At 36.2% G+C, this 25291-nt stretch overlaps 1 protein-coding gene across 4 annotated transcripts in view; it reads left to right on the top strand.

Annotated features, from left to right (window-relative positions):
* Nucleotides 1–25291, top strand: part of gulp1a (GULP PTB domain containing engulfment adaptor 1a) — a 199755-nt gene that overhangs the window by 64216 nt on the left and 110248 nt on the right. The gene's annotated exons all lie outside the window — the stretch shown is intronic.

The raw sequence follows: 25291 nt of genomic DNA, 5'->3' as shown, positions 1-25291 counted from the left end.
TATTAATTTTCCAGATTGTAGTCTATATTTTACTTCAGGCTGTAATTCTGTACCATGGAATAACATTGATCTGCACCGGCTTCTGTTAAAACTATTATATTGTGCAAGGGAATACAAGTATTAGATTTAACATGCTTGACTAATTAATAGGGTTATGTTTTTAACAAATCAAGGGGAAATACACTTTATGGATCCAAGTAATTTACTCAGTTGCAATAAGTCCTTTGTTTTTGACAACCTAATCAAGAAAATAAATGTTTGATGCTGTGGACCACTTTATTATTAAACTATTTTAAACCTTTTGTGATGCCTTACACGAGAGTTGTGCAGTACTTCTACAAGAAGTTCTATGTTATTTTTAAATGCTGTAAATTTAATCCATTAATGTTTTTGTTCAGCTGGTAATTGCACAGAGCCTCATGAGGTTTATAGAACTTTCTGGAAATTACCTTTATTGCCTTGGTTACTAAATTAGGCAATGCAGTCAGTAGTATTCATTACCATGGGCAGAGTTGTCTGAAGACCTGAGCCGAAGTCATAGACTTCCACATTGGCTGTTAAAAAAAATCCATAAAATAATAATTCCAGTTTCAGCTGTGTTGTCCAGCATTCATTATTGTTCTTCAGCATTAGCCCCTGTTAAGTTTAAGTTTGTTCTGCATTCTCCTTTACAGGAGTCTTTTTCTAAACTGAGGTTTGGGGAGATTCTATAATTAACCAATAGCTTTTAGCTTTTAGCTAGCTTTCTATCACAAAGCTCAAGTCTAGTTAAAAATAGAGTTTGTAGTCCATTTTGTAACAATCCACAGTATGCATCTTTAAGGCTATGACCTAGCAGTTCAGGGAGAATAAAAATCTGTGTTTATAATAGGCTTCTAGCTAAAAATAAAGGTATGAGCTGAAGAAGGCAGATCATAAGTGGAAAACACTGGAGGAGCTAATCTACAGATTAGTCAATTTTCAGATTTTAATCCAAAAGGTCATAACACCCCAAGAATAAGATAAAACTTATTGTATACAGCAACTTAAATGGTTGCACAAATATTTTGGTGAGCTCAGTGGGTCACACATTTAAAGCAGTTATTGCCTAACATACAGTAGATATGGAACCAGATGCTGATTTTTACTCTTCAAAATGATATACTGTGTAGTTTAATAGGCAGGTGAATAATATGTCAGTATTTAATATTTAGTGTTTTTTTCCTTGGACTCAGAATGACACTTTAACTGTAACAACCACATAAATCAGCTTCTTTGAGTCTATAGTGAACTTTATCTGCTGTTTTAGGTGTCTCCTTCAGTCTAAAAATGATGGGTTTTCTTTTATCTCTGGATCTTGCAACCTTCAGATATTGGTCTTGAGAATCAGCGGTTTATCTTATTCTTTATCTCCAGTACATTTCTTTCAGCCTTTTGTAGCTCTATTTTTTTTAAAGTGCTTTAGGGAGATAGCTCCATATATTTTATTTTGTACCTTCACATTTTTGACATATTACATATGCTCCAGAGAGATAAAATCGTTTTTTTTATAACCGGTTGTTATTAAATTTTCAAAATTGTATAAAAATGGGCACATCCTTGCCCCATCCCTTGGTGTTTTCCCCTTTCAAATTTACACAGGTAAAATGTAGACCACTTGAATGCCACAGCTTTAGCACCCCAAGTGGTGAATTTAATATTCTAATGCTTCACTTTCCATATTGATTTGGAAACTCAAGTAGTATGTAATCTGTTCCAGTGCCAAGGGATTTGTAGACAGGAATATGTGATCAACTGTTCAGGTCTGAGTAAGCCTATTGAAACTTTTAAGAAAGATCTTTAGTATTGTCAAATAGTGAAGTATATCTCTAGTGAAGTATTGTGTAAATACAAAAAATAATAATATAGCTGAAGTATTTAAACATCAGCACAACAGCCATAATTATGCATAGCTAAATTTAAAAGTAGTAAAGCTGACTTTATACCCTTATTGATTTCATAACCTGAATAGAGAATCAAAAATCATTAGCAGGTGTTGGAAGCTGTACCTACATATAACAATATAACATCAACAAAATGTGATTTGGAATGTTGTGTGTTCTTGATACAAATAGGGGCAGAAATTGTGGATTAATGGACAGCTTGAGGTAGGGCTTCAAAAAACAGGCAAACCACAGAAGCAAGAGATATCTCTGACAGTTGCCCTTAGAGACAAAAAAATGAAGTGAGCCATTTGTAACCAGTTGATATAAATTCTGAAGGGCTGGTATATTTCATATTAATGAAACCAGATTAAAAACCCACATGATCAAGAATTATAAGTATATGTTACTGCATAAGCTAGCCAAAAACATCATGGCATCCAAAAATTGAAAAACACAGGTGATGGTCATGTATATAATAGAGGGAGTGGTGATGTGTATATATTGTAATATAGAGGGGTGTCCAGTGCAGTATGCTCTTTAATAAATCCTTTCTGATTGTGGATTACCATTTACATGGATATACTGTATAGTAATGGTAATAATAGATATTATTTCAAGCAGACATAATTAGGGCCAACTAGTGAAATAGAGTCCAGAACAGATGCCATTGGTGCCAGGAGATTTTCCTTTCTACATGTTATACAGTAAGTTACCTCCTTTAGCTCAGGCAGGGAGGTAAGTACTTCCAGAACTGTGCTTTTCAGGGGAATGTCAAGGCAAATGAAGATAAAAACCTCTCATACTTTTCCTGATCATATGGGATGTCTAAATATTATACCAGAAATTATCTCCAATCATAACTTTTCAGTGGTACTGTACATATTGTTCCAGAATACATACTGTATTTCCTGTATACTTACAATCTAAGCTAGAGAATAATATTCTGTACATGCAAAGAAAAGAACATTTGCAAAACAAGTAACATAATTTCTGCTTATTTACTGTTATAGACATTCTTGGTTAACCCTGTAAGTTTTGTGAACAGGAGGGAACATAAGCTGCAAAATAATTACCAGTAAACATCACAGAAACATGAATGCGATTTTTCCCTGTGTAATTTCTCTCAACTCGGTTGCGCTTTTCTTTTGAAGCGCAAACTCATTTGTGCACATCCTTTTCATCATCTGCCTGACTCTTTGCTCCCTTATTTTGACATGGATTTCCTTTTGGCACATCCTTGTGTTATGACTGCTTGTTTTCCGCTCTTGTTTTTTCTTAGTCTTGATGGCTTTAATCTTGAATCTACAGATAAGATGAGAAAAAATTAACCTGGAGCTCTACTAGTACCTAAAGTCTAATAAAACCACAAACATTAAGAGGAGTTGGATAAAGAAAGGAGCTGGCAACCACACAATCCACGCCACAATTTTAACTACAATCTTGAATGCAACATCAGTGCAGGGACATATTAACAACAGTTTAATGGATTAAACAAGGGTCACTTGTTTCTTTTAAACTACAGCAAATTAAGTAGACATACATTGCAGTCAATAGGAATATACCTAATTTTGCATTGGTCATTCCACTGTTGATGTCACCTTATAAGAATTGCCTCCTGCTTTGGAAAAAAGTGACCGATTTAGTTTTCCTTTGCTCTCTAGATATTATTCAGTTGTACCTGACTGACGTTGACACATGAAATCAATTAACTTGTAAGTAGGCCATGTAATATTACAACCTATATCCTAGACCTTTCCCTCCTCCTTTAAAAGCATCTGAACTATTCAGTGGTACTGTATGTCTAAGTCAAAACATTTGATATCACTCAGAAGGGCTAAATCGGTTATACTGCTCAGTTCAATAATTGTTTTATAACGTGACTTAAACAAGGCACGGTTCAGGATGGTTGCTTGCCTTTCGCATTTTGAAATCTCAGTTTAGGGTTATTGACTTCAGGCATTGAACATGCAGCTGTAGTATTGATAGTAATAACAATAAGGAGTCACACTTTGGCACGTCCTCAGAAGTGTTCCTTTTTTAGGACGATAAAGACCGGGTTCTAAGTGGTCTTGAAATGTTTGTATTCAAAGAACTGGTGAAACAACATATAAGGTACAGTATGATGGTACACTTGTGAGAAAAAGTTTGTGAACCCTTAGGAATTATCTGGATTTCTGCATGATTGGCTCCTAAAATGTGATCTGATCTTAATTTAAGTCATAATAAATAAAGGCTATGTCTTATTTAACAAACAACACACACAACATATCTTTATTGAACAAATGGTTTAAAAAATCCAGGTAATTGATGGAAAAATACGTGAACCTCTAGGATAATTACATATTGAAAAGAGGGAAATTGGAATCAGGGATTCAATCAATGAGTCAGGTGTTACAATCAATTCAGGTGTGGGTTTGACCTGCCTTGCTATATAAAAAAATCACACAATTTTGGTTACCTGTTCTTCTCAACAGAATTCTCAACAGAAGTGCAATATGGCCGGATCAAAAGAGAATTCAGAGGACCTCAAAAGAAGAGTTGTTGAAGCTCATAAGACTGGAAACTGTTAAAAAAAGGATTTCTAAAGATGTGGGACTCCATCAGTCCACAGTTAGGTAGATAGTTTACATATGGAAGAAATTCAGCACCATTGCTACTCTCCCTAGGAGTGGGCGTCCTACAAAGATCAGTGCAAGGGCATGCTGTACAATCCTCAAAAAGGTGGCGAAGAACCCTCGGGTGACAGCTAAGGATCTGCAGGCATCTCTAGCACTTGATAACATCTGCTTTCATGAGTCTACCATAAGAAAAACACTGAACAAGAGTGATGTTCATGGGAGGTTACCACAGTAGTACCACAGGTTACTACTACGGAAACCACTGCTCTCCAAAAAAAAACATTGTTGCCCGTCTCGAGTTTCCTAAAGACCACCTGGATGTTCCACAGCACAACTGGAACAATGTTCTGTGGGCAGATGAGACAAAAGTTGAACTTTTTGGTAAATGTACACAGCGTTAAGGTTTGGGGAAAAAACAAAACATTGCATACTGTACCATTACAAAAACCTCAAACATAGTGGAGGAAGTATAATGGTATGGGGCTGATTTTGCTGCCTCAGGGCCGGGACAGTTTGCAATCATTGAGGGACCAATGAATTCCAAGTTGTATCAAGATATTCTACAGCAGAATGTCAGGGTGTCTGTCTGTGATCTAAAACTCAAAAGAAGTTGTCATGCATAAATCAACAACAGAGTGGGTCAAAAAGAAAAGAAATCAGTATTTTAGAATGGCCAAGTCAGAGTCCTGACTTGGATCCCAATCCCATTGAAATGCTGTGGTGTCTGAAGCAGGCCGTTGAAGCCAGACATCCCAAAAATATACATGAACTGCAATTTTAGGAGTCATTCATACAGAAATCCATATAATTCCTAAGGGTTCACAAACTTTTTTTAGCAGTAGATACAAACAAGTGCAGATCTTTTCGGGGATGCCATTTCCCTGAAGGTTGTGGGGAATGATCTACCACTCGCCATCACCAGACCATTCAGTCATAAGAGCTTCCTATATTTGGGCCATTAAGCTTGTTTTTTTTTCAAGTACCTTATTGACTCAAGGGTCTGATCCATATGTTTCTTGAGGAAAGTCAGGGAATAAGCTACAACAAAGTGACTGGTAAACAAAGTGCATTTGCACATAATGATGGCTTGTCTTCTGGTTTGTTTCATTGTTGAACATGAAGGAATCTATTGACTTTATTGATACTTTTAAGAATTTTGAATACTTTAATCCGGTCTCCTTGTAAATGTTTTTTTAGTTGTTCATTTTAATGATTAATGTTTATTTAATCATTTAATTGATATATTGTACTGTTCCAAGAGATATGGAACTGGATACTATAAAACCTGTTGGATATATACAGGCATGTTTTTTTCAAGACGTCTGTCTATCTTGGGAAAACTGAAATTTACATATCTACAGTATATTTGGCCGTTTACAAACTTTCTGTTGGCACTGTAAATACCTAAGTCTTTCTTATTTTATAGTTGTGGTTTGTTGTTGTTTCCTATAGGCAACATCCTGCCCTTATCTACATTAAATTTTATTTGCCAGGTGTTTGCCCAGTCCTGAAATTAGTAGAAAATGATTGGTAGGGTTACTATTTGAGGACCAAGAAGTGAAGTGTATTTGTGCTCTCTGGAAATGCACCGCATCCGAATTAAAAGATGAAGCCAGAGCCTGTAAGATAATCTGCTGACTGGGAAAGGAAAGAGATCATCCTTTGAAGAAGTATCTTCCTGAGAGAAGAGAATGGAACAGAGACAACATCCTGGGAGAAAAGATGCCAGCAGTAGTCACAACGTTCGGCTTTTTTAGGTGTACAGATGCATTTATATGTTTAGAGAGAGTTTTTTTGCATGGAACCTGGGGAACTAGTATTGCCATCTTTGTGTCCTAGGGGCACTAGTATTGCCATCTTTGTGTCCTTGTCTCTCAAGGTGCCACCTACACAAAATAGGCACACTAACACAACACCATGGCAAATATCAGCTGTCACTCAGTGTTTGGACTATGTGTTAACCACACTCACTGGGTTACAAGCATGTTTTCACATACTGTACATACAGTACAGATGCATATTTCAAATAGAAAAGTATAGTTGAATATATGCCCGTTTTCGTTTTATTCTAAAATTTTGTTTTTACTTAAATGTTATACATTTAAAAACATATTTACAAACTTTTTCTGAGTTGACTAGAAAAAAGTTTTACAGAAAATTAACTGTGGGGAAAGCTGATGAACTAATTGAGCATACTTATAAGTAAGTTTACAGAGCTTCTTTAAGGTTGAAAATTTCTTTTTGCTTTCTTTGGAACCTACTGCCCTCCTGAAATCAGCAAAACTGAATCTTGAGATTCTAAATTTACAAGATAAACGTGAAAAGCCTTAAGAGGTGATCCTCCAGGCAGTGTGACTCACTAGGTTAATTTGAGCTCCTTATCTGCCTAAGACAGCACTTCTGCACAATCACAGTGCACAGCTTCTGGCTGGAGAAAAAAAGGTCTTAGAAGCTTGAGTCAAGTCAGTAGTTATTACTGTATCTCTGTCCTTTTGAGTCTTACTGCCTTAATTTCCTTTGTGGGACAGTTATACCTATGACTTCCAGAAATAAACAACAGAAGCAAAAACCTTTGAGTGCATTTGTATTTGTGAATATTGTGATATGACTCATTATATTACACAGTTATGGAGGTATTACTCTAACATTAATGTTACTGCTATTTCTTTAACATTTTTAGGATATATTTGATCCCTAATCTAATTATGAGATCCTGATTTTTTGAATAATGCACTACAGCTCTTAGTTTTGCTTAGTAGGTACAAGTTAACTCACAGCTTTTTGTAAGCAACATGGCCTTTTTTTAATTTGGAGATTTTGTGTTGTCAGGGGAAAAGTGTGTGACTTTAAGCTGTTCCTTGTTAATCCTTTTAATTATACAAAGTTCAGAACGCATATTCAAATGCAGATTTTCTGTAGCCATTTGTAAGCATGTAAGCTTTAGGCCATATTCAGGTATGATACATTTTTTTTATTGCTGTAACTAGAATGCTTGTATATACTTGTATTGCTGTTGCTGTAGCTGTAACTGGAATGGATGGATCTGAATACAAGGAAAGTAATTGAATATTTAAATAGTTTAACAGTATAGTATGCATGAAGACATTTTGAATTGATTAAGTTCAGCTATCCATACAATTTTGAATAGCTTTTTCCTGTTTAGGACTGCAGTGGAGCCGGAACCTCTCCCAGCAAGCAACAGGCACAAGGCAAGGCACACCCTAGATGGGACACCAGTCTATCACAGGGCAGATACACAGACATGCACACTCACACCTACTGTAGGGCCAGTTTTCCCTGAAGAAACAGGAAACCCATTAAAACATGGGAAGAACATACACACTATTGAATTGAACCCAGGGATGGAGTAATGCTAACCCCTGCGGCACCATGCTGCTTGATTTAAGTCCACATTTCAGAATTTATTAAATTGATTTATATGGATAAAGTATATTATTTCCTGCCTGGATGTGTGTGCAGGGGTGAGTCATATGCTTTGAGAATTGGAGTAAATGAGCTGTGTATGTTAAGGGACAATGGCTATGTGTGCATTTTTAGTGGTGTCTATAAAGGTTAAGAGTGACTTAATTGATATAGTGTACTATTCTTTGTTACGTATTTGGAAGTCAGATAACAGGTGTTTCAGGGCTACATGAGTTTAAATAATTGTGCAACATAAATGTATTTAATAATTAAAAAGTATAAAGAATGCCATGAAAAAAGAAAAGGATATAGGCTACACTTTCTGTTTGAATGTTACAGAATAGGATTGGTACATACTGTATGGGCTATTGATTAGTCCCAGATGTCTCATTCGGATTTCTTGGATTCAGAGTATCTAGGAATCTTGTCAATCGTGAAGAGTCTGCTGAATGTGCTAACTAAAGTCTTACAGGAGGATCATGAAGGAAACAACACTGGGTCTTTTCATTCATCTGTAAAAATGTCAATAGCCTTCACCTTTTTAACCCCAATGTTTAAAAAGACAACATTAGTCAATTAGTGAAGTAGAGCAGGTAACAGCTGTTTCTGCTTGATAAAAACATCTAGTATATATTAGTAGACTTTGAAATTTGAGTTTCCAGTTGTCTTTGGTACTAGAATGGCATAAATGTGCATTATATTTTCTTTCTGCGGTAAATGTTAATACGTCTTCACTTTACTGCCTTATTATCTGTTCTGTTCACGAGCTTGTTATTGTATTTTAAATTGGATACATTGAAACAGATGTTGCCATTTATCTTTCATAGATTAGGATATTGTAATTTAAATTTGATGAGGCAGGTGATGGATGCTTATCTGAGGTTACATTATTTATTTAATGCACTATGCCAATAATAATGTGTATATGTCACAAGTTATTTGTTATTTGCTCATTTATTCTGGTCTATTGCTTTCAAAAATTTCTCAACTTTTTTTTTTGCCGTTAATTCAATCCTTTGAGAATGAGTAGCTGTGGGAGGACTTGTAACAATGTATGCTACTTTGCACTAAGAATAATAATAACCTGTATTAGCATGCTGTCAGAGGAACTACTTCGAAGTGTATTTCTTATTTTTACAAAGGTAAAACCTGGATTATTCCTTAGTTTAAACACTGTATAATATGACATTGTTGAGTTTTATCATTCAATATGGAATCGGGCATAACTCTTAAAATTGTGTTTCCAGTTTCTCTTTCAAAATTAAACCATTTGTATAGCCATAAATTATAGTAGTTATTTTGTATTATATTTTATAGTTTTAATACTTTAATACATATCAATTGGTAAACTTGACCCATGCATCCCCCTTTTTTTGGCAGCTCGGCAACAGCTCCCCTAGGTCGAGTGCGCAACACCCAAAGAGCCGGTCGATGGGCTTAGCATCCAGGGTCCTATTCTTCAGGGCTCTTTACAAACTACCCTCCCCCTTCTCTGCTGAAACATCCTGCACTTCTTAAGCCCACTCTGTTTCTCTGCTTGCGCTGTAGCTTTAGTTCAAGTCTGCAGTTTGTCCTGCACTGCAGCTCCAGTTTAGGTTCTAAGTCCACACTCCACGCCATACTTGAGTGTGCTTGGTGGATCCTGAACTTCGCCCTGGATCACTGGACTTTATCCCACTGGCTTCCTCTTCCCCGATCATTCCAACCCAGGAGTCTGCCCAGGGCTCTATTCCTGCAGTCAACCTTTGCTTAGCCTCTTAGCCTCATCCCTGTTCTGTAGTGAGTCCCGCACATTAGTCTTCTCTCCGACTGCACTCATTCCTGCCATCTTTCTAGCTTCTCTCTAGGCCAGCCATTTTTTCTTTAGACCTTTAGGACTCTTTTTTTCCTTTCTCTCACCTTCTGTTTCTCAGGCTCTCTGGGTTACTTTTTCCTTTTTCTATTTTTTCCTGATCCTAGTCACCTACCAGTGCCCCAGCAGAGCCTTCTGTGTTCTTCCTTGGGAGCCTGGCAATACGTTTCCGCTCCGATGCTCCAGTAGCCTTTGTTCTTGGGCTCTAACAGGGTCTGTTCCATGCAGCTGTGCTGACCTGAGGCTCTGAAAGATGAGAGGGAAATAAGGATGGGTTTTGTCACCCGTCCCTAGCAGGTGTCTCCCTGGGTTGATCCAGGTGCCTGGGTATCTGATTTTATTCACATCTGAATGCTTCTGTCAGAGTGGTGTACCTGAGAGACCAAGCTGTCAGTGCACACTTTGCCTGGTTTTGGAGGTAACACACCATTTGAGTGTGTGCCTTGAATCACTGGCTCCTGTGCCAATCTTTGCTCCGCTGGACAGTCTGCTTGTCTGCCTGCCTGCATCCAAGACTATTTCCACCAATTCAGTGTAGTCCCCTTTTTTTGGTGTGTTGGGCAGTTGGTTCTGTCCCAAAGCTGAGTCTCCCTGATTCTGATTGACAGGTTGAGGTGGGGTATGTCTCAGACAGCAGGAACTTTTCCATGTCAGCCTTTTTCTCCTGGGATGTGGACAGCTGGCTTCCTTTCAGACTGTCACATCTTTGCTTTTCTCTTTCTCATTACTGTCTGGTCTGGGCTGAATAAGCCGTTTGGGCAGAAATCTATCATTCTCCCTTACACGCACTGTACTTCTCCTCCATCCCAGATCACTCATATCCCGGCAAGTTGGTTCTCTCTGGGCAAGTCCACCGCTTACAGGTTTCTTGCACTTGGGTTCAGGCTAATCATCACCTGTGATGCTGTACCCAGCCACTTTGTAATGCATGCTTTAGCTATGCTTCTGTGTCTTACTATGGTAGAAAAGCAAAAAATAGTTTTTCAAGGAGCTACAGTATTTTCAGATTTATTGGATAACATTTCTGTTTCTTTCTTACATATGGAACAGACAGAATAATTTAATAGTAGAATTAAAAGAATAATTGTTTTTGAACTGATTGGAATTTTAAAGTGAAATTATTTTGTGTATATAAAAGGCAGGAAGTATCTTACCTACAGTAATATGGCTCTTACTGATCAAATTAACCTTTTGTGAAAGTGTACAACATTGAACACATATTTTTAGAGCATGCATTGCTGGTTTATAGTTTAAAGGGGGGTGGGAGTGTTTTGTACTGTCTTTATAGTGGGATCGTTTAAAATTCATTATCCCCAACACCTAAGGATATACGAAAATGGATGACTCTGATTTTTAAAAATTCTAATGATTTAGATAATGATTTTCCTGAAGTAAAACTGCGTCAGCACTTTGCGTGCCAAGAAAAACGTTTGCTTTAAGTACCTTGTAACAAACTGCACAATCATGATTCAAAACCTTAATGCTCTTTAGTAATTTATGTAAAACAAGCAGACTAAATATGCATTATAGATATGATGAGACTTACATGTTCAGCCACAAAACACAATAATAGTGCTGGATACACAGATGAAAATGATTGTGAAGCAAAGGTCTGTGGAGCCAAAGCTGTATTTCAATTTAAAAAAGAACTGCAAATTTAGTTGTCTTCAAGTCCTTTATCTTTATTTCTTGGGGCAAAATGAATGATTTATGAACTGAAGGTATTTCTTGTCTTGCAACATCCAAGGTTTATGCTATATTAGTTAAAACATAGTCTTTTTGAGTTTATTTGAGAGAGCAGTTTACTTTTTTATGCAACCATAAAATATAAAGAGAGCTTGTCTCTTTCCAAAAGTTTAAAGGTAAACCAGAGGAATCTCCCTCACATTGGAAAAACAATATGTAGAAGAGCTTTGTTTGGCAAGAGCCATGAATTCTCGTTGTGTTTAAGCTATCCTTCAATTTCTAATCTCTTTATCCAGTACGAGGTCATGGGGGACACAGGAGCCTAACTCAGCAGGCAACAAACACAAGGCAGGATACACCCTGAACGGAATGCCAGGCCATTGCAGGGCAGAGACAATTTTTTCAAGAAGCCAATTAATTCTTTGGACTAGGGGAGGAAACTAGAGCAAACACGGAGAGAGTATACAAACTACAGGCAGATAGCACCCAAGTAATTGAACCCAGGACCCCGTGCTGTGAGGCAACAATGCTAAGCACTGTACTTCTGTGCTGCCTCATTGTATTTTACTGCTTCTTATACCCTAAAGGAGATGAAAATCTAGCACTATAATGTTTTATAACATTTTAACATATAAGTTTTGTATGTTATTTATATATTTTATATACTTTAAATTTATATATTTTAATATACATTTTCTAGTTTTAATAGTTTTTTAATAATTTTAATTGTTTAAATAGATTCTCATTTTTCTATTTTTTAGGATTAATAATAGTGTGGTATTTAGGCGTGTGGTTTAGAAACGGATCACAAAAGCATTGTTTTGGAAGGTTTTTCTGTCTCAAGAAAAAGTATTAAATAATGTGTCCATTCTACAATGTAATAATGTTTTTTAATCTTATTACAATCAGGCTACTTTCTTAGCTTTTCCATCTAGGCATTGTTTTTCTTCATCATACACACTTATTTGGCAATGTTGGCTGTAGGATTGTCTCCCAGGCATAATTCTCTTAGTCACAGGAGTTACAAGGACGATTTGAGGATCTCATGTGCTGCATAGTAATGCAGGGCAAGTAAATCAGTGTAGATCAGAAAAAGAATTTTTGAAGCTTAATTAAGTTGGAGAAAGGTCTTTAATTTTGGAACTCGAAGCCTGGTGAGTAACCACTGTAATCAAGCTTAGTGTTCAGTAGTATAATTATTCCTATGGTTACCAATTAGAATTCAGTTTGCTGCAACAGGAGTCCGGTAAACAGACTAACTCACATGAATTATTGTTATTAACTTGTATGGAACTTGGCATACGGTATTTTTTTTTTACGTTCGTTGTTCTTTCCACCAATTAGACTAGAATGGTAATATTTTACCATATACTCAGGCCACAGATTTTTATATTTTCACACGTACTTGGGCATGAAGAGAACGATATTTATTTTGCTGAACCTTTCCCCAGCTGCTGTAACTCACTGTACCACATACCTCTTTTAATGGGGAACTGAAATGATATTTTTATATTTCATGGTTAGAAGGAATCGCCATTAATGAGTGCATTTCAAACCACAATGAAAGTAAAATGTTCACAGTAATGTGTAAAACCTCCAATTTACATGACAAAATAGGCTAAATTTCTAGATATCCAAAGCAACTTATTCTGTGATTCAGAACGAGGTCCGTGATGTGAAGCCACCCTACTACTGTACATCACAATCAAGCAGGCTTGTGAATACATCTCTTTTAATCCAGTTGAAATATTGCTCTTGACTGCAAGAATGTTTTGCTGACAAATATTACTTTTTACCTCTGCATACAGTTCACCTTGGAACATTTCTGCAATGAGATGTTTACTGCACAACATGTACTTATTTGTTCGTACATCACATTTTATTTTTGGTCAAAGACATTATTATTGTGTTGTGTTTTTTTACCTGTTTTGTCACAGTCATATAGTGCAATGGAAAAGTAAGCTACCTACCTGTGTCTTAGTCTTGGTTAACAATCACATTTGAACGCTTCCTACTATCGATTTGGGATTAGTATACCACAGTTTATTAGAAGTGAATCTGTAAAACACAAAGGGCAGCAAAATCTGAGTGTCCTCCATAGTTATTCTCAAAGGTGTTTACACTGTATTGGTGAAATAAGTAAATTTACAGCCTTCTACTTTAATAACTGGCCAATCTCCCCAGTACCTCAAATAATTTGTAATCATTTTGTTTTTAACAAACATTTAATGGATGTAGCAGATGTCACAATTGCAAATAGAGTGCGGTGTTCCTTTGTTTGATAAATATAAACAGCTTTCATGTAGTTTCTTTATCTGTGTAACATCATTCCAAGACAAGGCCAATACTTTTAATGCATGTGCCGATTATTCTTTTTTGTAAAGAATAAAGAAAATAATCAATATGGAAAACAGCAACTGGAATGATGCCGCCAAGTTCCTTATCATACATTATACAGACATTTAATAGCTGTAATCATACTCCACAACTCCTAAATTATACCTTCACAAAGTTAGTTTGTGCTTTTCCAATTGTCTGAGAAAATGGTGGCCTCTGTCTGTTTGATCCAACCTACAAAGAAAGTACAAGATTGCTTGGAAGATTTTTCAGTGATTTAATGTTTCCAATCAAGTAAGCCAGGAGAGCTACTTTTAAGGTCGCGCATGATCTGGGTCATCATGGTTACATATGTGCACTAAAAAAAATGTAACTATCGGTATTATGTCTTACCTATTATAACTCTTCTCCCACATAAAGAAAAGTTTGAAATTGTGAAAGAAAGAAGAAAAAGTTGTTACACTGTTTTGACCACAAACATACATACAGTAGTCTTATTAAATAATGTAGTGATTATGAAGGGACTTGATCTCAAAGTTCAACTTTCATTTATCAAGGTTACCAAAATATGTATTTACATGTACTCATCTTGGCTGATATAGAAAGTGGTTACTTTAAACAAGACAGCAGTTAGATTAGATTTTTCACTAATGTTGTGTGTTTAAGTTGTTTATGTTGTGGTTGTATCGAATCTATCTCAACAACTTCTGATGCTTGTGCATTCATAATGATGATTGTGGATTATTATAATCAGTATATATTAAATAAGCTCATAAAATAGTAGCAATAAACAGATGTACACCAAAAAGCTAACACCTCAAAATAGATCTCCAGTACCTTCCTCGGTACTTTTTCCAGTACTGGAATATGGACACAGATGCTTGTTGAAATTCTTTGAAAAGTAAGGCAGTGTGGTCAGTTCACTGCAAATCTTCTTGAAATAGCAAAGCACCTGAAGGTGCATCACTAGTATGTACAGATAATTTGAATGATTTACTCAAGTCAGATGCTCTAACACTGCATATGCTGTCATGGCTTTTACCCTGTCAAACATGTTGTACATTCACGTGTCCTAGCAAACGATACCGACTCAACTAGCAATTTCGTAAGGGTTGACAGCACAACAAATATTTTTTTACAATGCTCCTAATAATATTAAGCCATGCCCAAGAAACACATCAGTTTGTGGATTCAGAAAAGCTGATAATTGCTTCCTTGGTTTGCACCAGTGGGTTGTATGTCACCAGTTCGGACATGAGATCCCAGAAAAAGCAGTATATACCTTCATTCAGCCTTGGTTACGTTAATAGTTTATATATCCAACCTTTCAAAAAGATCTTAAAGGCGACACAAATGTGCATTGCAGGTATCACTTGAAATATCATATGACCAATATAAACCTTACAACCCTCAATAATAGCTATAATATTATTCATGTGCTGCTGGAAGGTAGCAGGTGTGTTCTTTGTTCAAACAGATTACTTGAAATTACATAATCTGTCAGGAATCATAAAAGGTGACATTTGTTTTTCCATTTCAGAGAGAAATCTGTCAGTATCCCTTAAAAACATAGGATTTAGACCTTTCCATCTCTTAATACAGACATCTTCTTATGGGATTGGGTACATGTCAGTTGTAGTCAAGGCATTGGCTGTGCGAAGGTCTGTGCAAAATCTATAACTATTGGCAGGTTTTGATACAAGAATACTAGGCAAACCCAAATTGCTTCAACTGAGTTTAATTTACTTCTCCAGCATAAACAACATTGTTTTTAACAACTTGAGTGGACTTGCATGATAATGTTTTATAGGAGCTGCGTCCTGTTGACAGAACCTAGCAAGATGAAACCTGTTGTCAAGATCTTCCATAACAAAGGAATGTTTAGATTTTTAACTGTTGAGGCCATATCCCAAATTTGAAAATCCTCAATTTATGCCACATTACATATTGGAAGGGTAGCCACAGTACAACTTTGAGTGTTGCTTCTGTTTCCTTATCATGGTTTTCTGAATGCATAGCACATGGCCGAGAAAATGTAAACAGCCTTACTGATTTTCCTGGCTTTGTCATATGATCAAAGATGCTGTGCCTGTATGAGATCACTCAAGATAAGCAAAAGTGCCAGTACTCTGTTACCTGGATGAATTTACTATAAGCCTTTTTAACGCATCAAATTTTCATGTCGTCTTGGGAATCTTTTAAATTGTTAGAAGTCATCAGTCTCCCCTTGAAGGCTGTCACTTACAGGTAAATAAAAAGATTAAATTTGATTTCCTTGGCTAACTTGTTTTGTGAGCAAGTTCAGGGGGATACTGACACTTTGTGTTCAAAAGACCAAGGGGGTCTTGGACCATCTCATGCAGTATAGACCATAACAAAGAAATGTCCTCATCCTCATCTCAAACTGTTTTGATCATGGTCTTTAAAGTTTGAAGAGTAAGGTGGACCCTTTCTTGAGCTCTTTGAGATTGGGTTTGGTATGTCCTTCACCCCCAAATTTGTAAAGATTTTGCCAAGAATATACCTGAGCAGTTGGTATGAGCCTGAGCGCTCTGTTGAGTAATACATCAGGCACGTTGGGTTAAACAAATGAACTTTAATAATAAGTATACACACTGAACAATACACAACATATACAGAAAACATACAGGTCACACCATTTACAAACAAGGCTTCCCAGAGGCCTATTAATTTCTTGACCAACCAGAAAACCCCAGCCTGCTAACCAGTATTATTCTCCTCTGTATAACACCTACATAGGTCAACAACGGAGATTTAATATGCCTTCTAAACCAACAGAATATAACTTAAGTTAAATCTGTCTCTATGCAAATCTAGATGGTACTAGTTGGGGAAACCTGCCTCCCTATTCTAGAAATGCATTTACTAACCAGGAGAAGCCATTTTTAACTGACAGATTCTTTATACGGGAAATCAGAGTTTCCTAAAAACAACAGAATGGCAAGCTATCTTAACAAGGCTTAAATACCTAAAATTGATTTAGGTGTTTATGGATGATTTGGACAAGGACCTCTCATCTGGCATTTTCTTCTTTTTCTGGATCCTCCCTTTCTCTTTCTCTTCTTGTTCTCCTGTCTTCTGTCTCTTCCCTGGTTCTCTCTTGAACTATTCCTGCATGTATTTGTTCTATTCCTAGACTGTGGATTAACACTTAAGAGTAAATGATTAAATAACCAAGGTAAAACAAAAAATTCCTTTAATCAATGTGTCTCACACCCAAGAAAAATAAGGATACACCATAGTTACTTTCTTGCTTTGAAGCTTCTATGACTTCAAGTGCTTACCCTAGCCAGTTGTTAAGCATTCTATCTAGATTCTTCAAAACACTTCATTAGTACTCCAAACTCATCTGGGGTGTTAACTGTACTCCCTAGGGAATTAACTATAAACTTTTATTTACCTAAAAGGAGTGGCGTTTTGAAACCAAGTCAGAGGAGTCAATGGCCAATATACTACTGATTCCCTACTCTAGTTTTATGTGAGTAAAGAACAATCATCTACTGAAAAGCTCTTCAAAGTTAACAGCTGGTTTTAAGATTGATTTTGGAATTTTGTGGATGGTCTTACTCACCATTTGACAAGTATAGGAGGTACAGTATATTAGTATTTTGCTACTTGGCTCTTTAGGAATGTTTTGTTTGTGGTTCTGCACTACAATTTGAGATATTTAACTTGGAGTACTTACTGTATATTCGAATATCGTAAGTATCACAATCAAGCCAGGAAAGTAAAGTTAGTTAATTACAAAAAAGGTATTGTAATGAAGAGGACTTGTGGTTTGCTTAACTACTATGTATTTGGAACAAGTGGGAATTGTTTAAACAGAATGGATTCCACCTGTACCAGATACATTGGTCACATTTACTAAGGTTAGTGTAGTAATTAAAAAGGGAAATACAGTAGGCTTCAGGGAGTTCTGTCCTTACTAAATTGAACAGAGGAAATTATCATAAAAACTAATGATAAAATAAGTTCAAAGTTGGAGGAAACCACGATCAAAAACAAAATACTTTGCAGTCACATTTTTAAAATGGTGGGTAGCTGCGTCAGCATGCGTAGGCTGCAAAGGAACAAGTAATAGGTTTATTCCATGCTGAAAAAAAGAAGAAAGAGAACACAACGTTTCGGCCCTGAAGAAGGCTCCACGGCCGAAACGTTGTGTTCACATTTTTAAAATGTTTTATCCTTAAATAATGGAAGTACCAAAAAATTACATTATTATTGGCTAAGAAAAATGTAGATGAGTATATCAGAGCATTAACATTGTAAAACATTTATCACTTTTCCTTAGGGAAATGTAGGGCTTTTTCATGAACCAGATTTTAATAGTTTTCAAAAGCAAAAAAATAAGAACCCAACAGTATAACACAGCAATATTATTTTCCGCCCAGACTTTCCGTGGTACCCACTCCACATTTTCACCCAAAGGACCCATAAGCAAGTAATAGAATACGAAGATGGAGACACTGAGCAATAACAACTTGACTGTCAGCTGTAGCACTGTTTAGCAATCTAAAAGATGCAAAATAAGACAAAAACAGTTTGAGTACTTTTGAAAGATATGATTATAAAGGGGAAGATGCTTTTATAACAAAGTTTTTTAGCCAGCATAGAAGATTCAGTTGGAGAATAGTTGGAGAAGCAGAATCTTGGCTAGCTAATGTATAAGACCCACATGATTCACCACTGTGAATGTAGGTCTTCTGAAAAGTTTTATTTGTAGATGAGAAACTGGTATAGATTTAGATTTGATGACACTTGAAAGCTTATAGGTATTGCAGAGCAACCAGAAAAAGGACAAAATAATTTTCTATACCAAGGCCTCCCATTCCTAAATATAATTATTTAACTTTTTTCAGGGCCTCAAGTTATGAGGGCAATTTAAATTAACCTAATCTTTATGGTCTAAGTAGAAAATGGCTGACCGTGGATTATGTTGAAGTTTCCAAAATAGTAAGGGAAAAAATGTTGAATTACTTTTATTCTGGTATTTATTTTTTAATTAGATTCAGCAGATGCAAAATAAGGTTCATGACTATAAACTGCTGGGAATTTTCAAAAATAAGCTTAAACACATTAACTACTTAGGTGTTTAGGAGACCAATGAGCCCTGAAAGACTAAGTGGGTTGTCCTTTTTCTTTTTTGTTAATACTGCAGGCCTCTTAGGATCACACAGCAGGTTTTTGTAAGTGCATCAAATAATAGTTGTTTTTTTACCGTTTATCAGTAGTAAGATGCTTGAACATTCCTGTTAATATACAGTAAGAAGCCAATTAATATACAGTATCCAGAGTACAGTACATACTGTATTTTAATGAAGAAATAAGTTACAATCTGCAATCTCCTGTCAACAGAGCATCCTGCTTTGCTCCGGTTGCTTGCTTGAATTGGCTCTGGTTCTCCCACAATTCAAAATGGATGAATGAGCTACATCTAAAATTTGGTGTTTTTTGTTTTTAAAAACAGATTTATGAGAAACATCTTAAGGGTTATAAACTTTGTTGGGGGTGAACATAATGTCATGTTAAGTTTAATATAAAGTAGTGAAGGTATGGTTGTGAATGTATCCACACTTTGTGTCACAATATAATGACTGCTTTTCACAGGTTCATACCTGTTCTACCTGTAGAAAGTTCAATCAGCATAAAATTGGTATGAACTGGAATTTTACTATATTTACTATGTATACATTTAAATATCTGCGGATAAATTTGAAATAGAATATTCATGTGTTTATTGGTATGAGTAAATGCTCACATGCACCTTTCTGTGGCAGCTCATGAAATATTAAACATATATTCCATAAAAACCAAGCTCACTTTACATCTAATATCAATTCAAAAAGAAAACATACTAAATCAAAGGAGTACGCTTTAAATAAGCTGACAGCTGCTACATTTATTTTTAATAGGAATACTGCCCAATATAATTTTCTTTTGAAAATATGGTACCGTACAGTATATTTTTTGGCATATGTAAGTTTCTATTTAAAAAAATCAAAGCATAATTGGTTATTTTAACAAAATTCTTGGAAGCTTTGAATAAATGTACAGCCTTGTAAAGAAGCCAAATATGCTAAAATAAATGTTTGTTGAAATTGTATTCCTGGTCAGATACCCAGTGATGAGGATGTATAATCCTAAATTCTGGGATCAGCAGTGTAGAGAAAATTGCAACAGAATCTAGAACAACATGTCCATGAAGAAAGAACCTTTTCAGTACAGTTTGCTAGACAGATACAGTACAACTAATTCGGTATTTTCCCAGTGCTTCAGGAGCCCAGCATGAACTCAGCAGATAGGCAGTAATGGAAACTGTGGTTCCATGGAACTGGACCTAATCCTATCTCTGTAGTATCATGTGGTCTCCCAGACTCTGCAGTGGTGACAGCTTGGCCGTAATGACCACAATGTACCTGCATTGTTTAGTTCCTGAGCAAACCCACTATTGTGTCCCTCACTATTCAGACCTTCCACCAGCTACCAGGCCATATATCAGTAGTGTCACGGATGCTTTTGCATTGTCCCTTGCAAAGCTGCCTCTGCAATGGCAATGGTGGTCCACTTTTGGACTTCAGACATACACTTCAGACTTCTTCAGGTACCAGCATAAGGTGCCTTGTAATGTACCAGTGAGAGCATCCTCTTCCTTGCTCAGGCTCTCCTAGGCATGATGTCTTCTTTTAATCTCAAGTTCTCCTTCCTGTGGGCCGTTCTTCTTCTGAAGGTACCATGGTAACCCCACCTTTTCTGCCCAGAAATGGCCTTCATACTTGCAACAGTTGTGATAGACCTTGAGCAGCCTACCCTTCTCCTTGTGTCCTAACTGGTGTGACTCTTCATGTCATTTTTTGAGGTGAGACATCTGGATCATTAAGACTTAATGCCTATCACAATGGATCCATCTAGCATATTCAATTTGGGTCTTTTACCTCAAGGGCACTATTGGTGGTCTTCTGTTCAGCAACATCATGGGACCTGAATGTGCATTCTGCATTCTGCTATTCACCAAGTGCACACTCAGTGCAAACTTCCTATTGATTTTACGGCATGCCTGTGACAAAGTGGGAGATGACTGGATTTCATCCTGAAAAAGGAAAGTTCATTTGTCTTTACAACTGCAGTTCCTTAAAAATAAATGCACACATCCACCCTTTATGGTGTCTCACAGCAGATTTTCTGCTAAATGACATACAGTACAGTGGAGTAGCCTGTCATGAAGCCTTCAAAAGAAGAGGTCCAGCCCCAAGATGATGTACATGGGTCCCATAGGACTGATTTGGTATAGACTTCAGTACTGAGTCATTCATGAGGCATTCCTTTTCATGGAACCAGTGCTGTGAACAACACCAAGCCTTTCACTTAAACATTGGTGTGTAATGAGGGCTAGGCTGTACTTGGCGATAGAGCGTTTGGCACAGAAACGGTAATCATGCAAAAAGTTTGTTACCAGGGAACAGTTTAATGCTAAGCCATTTTGTGCTGCTGCATTAATATATCATACAAGCTTATCTTGTTACTTTTCTTCTGAATATATAAATACTTAACTTGTGATCGTACCCACTGTGGTGTCTCCGGGGGATAGTTTATGTAAACGAAGGTAGTACTTACACCACACTTTACTGTCCTCAGATCTGTGGCGTATCTTCCAACACAGTCCGTTATCCATTCCCTTAGTCCTGATTCGTTCCGAGTTCCAAAAGTCCGTAATAAAGAATCCGCGATGTATCCTAAACCAGTGTCCGTAATCCAAAATCATAAACCTTTCTCCTTGCAGTCGTTCGTTGTTCCTTAGCCCCATCCGTAACAAGCACCTCTTTCCACTCTTTTCCCCCAAAACGCATTCACCTTCCCGGCTTCCGCCCTGTTCACTGCCTCCGGGCCACTTATATCCCGGTTCCTGATGCGTCTCAGCTGTGTCTCATTGTCTCTTAAGGTAGACCCTTTCCATCTACTGGTCAGCTGATTCTTTTTGTCCGCCATCTCGCTAAGGTCCATCTCTAGCATTTTCAGCGTTTCGTTTCGGAAATACCTGTTAGAGATGACCCTTCCCCGTGTCCTCTTACATTCCCTCCCCCTGAGATCAGCCCCGACCTCGGGCAATCTAGAAAAAAACACACAGTGCATTCGGGAGAGGGCGTCTACATTTCCTTGTTTCCTTCCGGGTCTATAGACTGTCTGAAATTGAAATCTTTGCAGACTGAGACCCCATCGCGTAATTCTATCGTTTTTTACAATTAAAAATCATGGACAAAAGTATCCTCAATTTTATTTTGATATTATCAACTATAAAGCCTAAATTTAATTTTGGATTCAATTCAACTTTATTGTCATTAAACTTACACAGGTGCTTAGTATAATGAAAAGTGTTTCTCATTAGTCACTCAGGTGCATTATATAAATAGGGCAGAAGATAACACAATAGACAGTAACACAATAGTAATAACAGTAACATGTAATAACATAACATAAATAACATGTAATCAAAACTGTGCATAATTCCACAAACTGCGAAAATATAACAGGACAAAAACAGTGCAAAGTAATTATTGGAACAGTGCAAAAATAGTATGGTTAATTAATAAATATTAAATATTATTACGACTGGTAGTAATAATAATAATAATAATAATAATAACCTAAATTTAATTTAGGTGTATATGCAAAACAACATTTATATAACAGAGTACTCACTGGAAAGGACCTTTGCAGTCAAAACAGTTTCAGTTCATTGAGTGACCCAAAATACAGTAATTTTTTCTTGAATTTTTGTTTTTGAAAATTCTTAAACCCAGAGGATTTAAGTGGAAAGTGCCACTAAAGCAAGAAGTGCTTCCTTTTAAGTTTTAAAAAGACTTTTTTGACTGCCTGAAGCAAAATTATTAATTTTGCTGAAGCCGTAAAAGGTGTTTTATTGTGGTTAGGATAACCCAATGTTTTTTTTTCTTCCGTTTACTGGTTTTGTGCAGCACCTTATGATCTAAAGTTCTGATAAAAATCTAGAGGCAGTTTAATGAGTGAAGTATTGTATGGGGTTTTATTTGTTCATTAGATAACACCTAATTTTCTTGGTGTTTTACTTGCTCCTGCATTATATGCAACTTTAATTTAAGCAGTGAAATAAGATTACAGATTACCTCTTATCTGATACAAAGCGCAGGTGGCAATTATTTGTAGGATATATATATATATTCTATATAAAATGCAGGATTTGTTCTGTTTTAATACACCAATTATGAAAGCATAAGAAAGCCTAGTTCAAGAATACTCAATATCAGAGTGCTTACATTTTCAGAAAAGATTTCTGAAGTCAATAAAATAATAGCTACTAACAGTAATACTAATAATAGCTTGACAAGGAGCTGGAAGCTCTCACGAGAAAATGGGTTTATTGTGTGTTGTATTTCTAACCTTATAGTTTAATTTTGCAATCACCAGATAGAATTCTGTGATATGGCTGGCTTTGTCAGTGTTAATTTGCTTATTTGCAATTTTGGATGATACAGTAAGTGTTGCAGAAAATATTACTTAAGTATATATTCCTCCAGTACATAATATATCCCTGGAGAAGCAGACAACTTAAAAAATTATTTGCACCATGCAATTCTGACAGTAAAGTAAGAAAGCAAATAAGTTGACTTACAGTAGATGTCTATAACACTTTACTGCTGAATTCCTTATCACGTTGAAAACAGCCATGAAGATTAGAATAAAATTATTAAAACTGATTGAGGCTGTAACTAGATACTTGGAATCAGTCTAAAAGATTTATAAACCTGTTTCAGTATTCAAAAGCACTTAATCTTATTAAATCAGACACTGCTTTGAGAAAAAGAGGAGTGCTATCCATTTAGAGTGCAAAAATATTTTATAATTTTCTGGCCATATGGCCATTTGCATTGAAGAATTCAGCTATATAACACTGTAGGCACATTGGAAGCAAATAAAGTATCTTACCAGTTTTTGTTCAAAACCCAGGAATATAAGATCCCTGTGCCACTGTAATGAAGACTTTGGAGCTTAAATTTAGCTTATGAGTACAACAACATAATTTAACAAGCTTATGAATGGTAATGTATTATTGCAATGAATGCTTATTAGTGCATTGTACAAAGAACAACTCATACTCATATTAATATATACAGTACGTGCTTAACTTAGTTGGTCTATTCAAACCAGTATGTTTTGAATATACAGTATGCATGGTGGAACAGTTATGTTGTGTACGTTTAGAAGCTTGGAGATGCGTTTCCATGGAAAATAACAGTATGCAACTGAATTGTGCAGGCAATTTTACACCACATCGAACTGTTCCCACTGGCATAAAATTGATATTAGCATCCTCTGTGGTGTGCTGTTGTTTTCCCTGTGATCTTTTCAGTGTCATTTATAGTTGTACAAGACTCCATTACTGTGCAGTTTTTAACAATCCAAGTGTATAAATAGTCCAGCTTACTTAAAAAGCATCATGGACAAGGTGTACAGTATTGTTATAAGGTTCAGAAACTTGCCATTTAAAGTGACGGCAATTTAAAATGACTGATATGAGAAGAATAAATTTGTTCTTTTAAATGTTACAAATATTCCCTTTTACCTTGCACAAACTACTAATGATAGTACATATAGAAAGTAAGTCTGTTCCCCTGAGTTATTAATTTACAAAAAATAATTAAATGACCTTACATATACTCCCTCATGTGGAATATGTATGTGATGGCTACTCAAAATCTGTCTTCACCTTTAGAAATCTATTTTCAGCCATTAAAAAAAAATACATTTAGCTGCAGATTGCCCACAATGTAGATAGACAGTCTTCATTACTGAAATAAATACCTTGACCTTTTGGTAGCCCATCTGTTTCAAAGACTACTTCCTCCTGCATTCTGTTCAGCTTGTATCGGATGCTTAGGAAAGTCAAAGGTCTATATACACTGCATTTTTCAGTTTAACAGTTTTGTCAAATACTATACATTGCAACAGCCTCAGAAATATAGTTTATAATATAGATTTTTTTCTCCCCCTAAATAAGCTTCTCTCTGGAGTTATCTGAGTCACTGCTTTTTATATGTTTAGGATAGCCTTCATAGGGGCCACTTCTGATGTCATGCCATGTACAAATTAAAAAGCAGTTTTCAAAGTGATATACATTAGAACAAAAAAAAACATGTAATAGGTTTATTCCATGCTGGAAAAAAAGAAGAAAACGCAACAATTTGGCCATGGAGCCTTCTTCAGATGTGAGAAAGACAAGGCAGTAAGCAAAAGTAATGTAGCGGGAGAACAAAGGCCGGGAGAGAGGAGAAGCGAGAGGCGGAAGCAGGGGACAGAAAGAGAGGCCAATCAAGAGGTGTGAAGTCAGAATAGGTGTAGAGAGGTGTTAAATGAATGGAGAAAGTTTAGAAGAAAAGTAGTCTGTCGTTAAGAGAATGTGGAAGGTGTGAACCTAGCTG

This window comes from Lepisosteus oculatus, chromosome 12 (assembly GCF_040954835.1).
Source record: "Lepisosteus oculatus isolate fLepOcu1 chromosome 12, fLepOcu1.hap2, whole genome shotgun sequence".
Lineage (NCBI taxonomy): Eukaryota > Metazoa > Chordata > Actinopteri > Semionotiformes > Lepisosteidae > Lepisosteus > Lepisosteus oculatus.
Note: the sequence above shows the minus strand (reverse complement) of the source record. Positions and strands in the feature narration are given on the sequence as shown.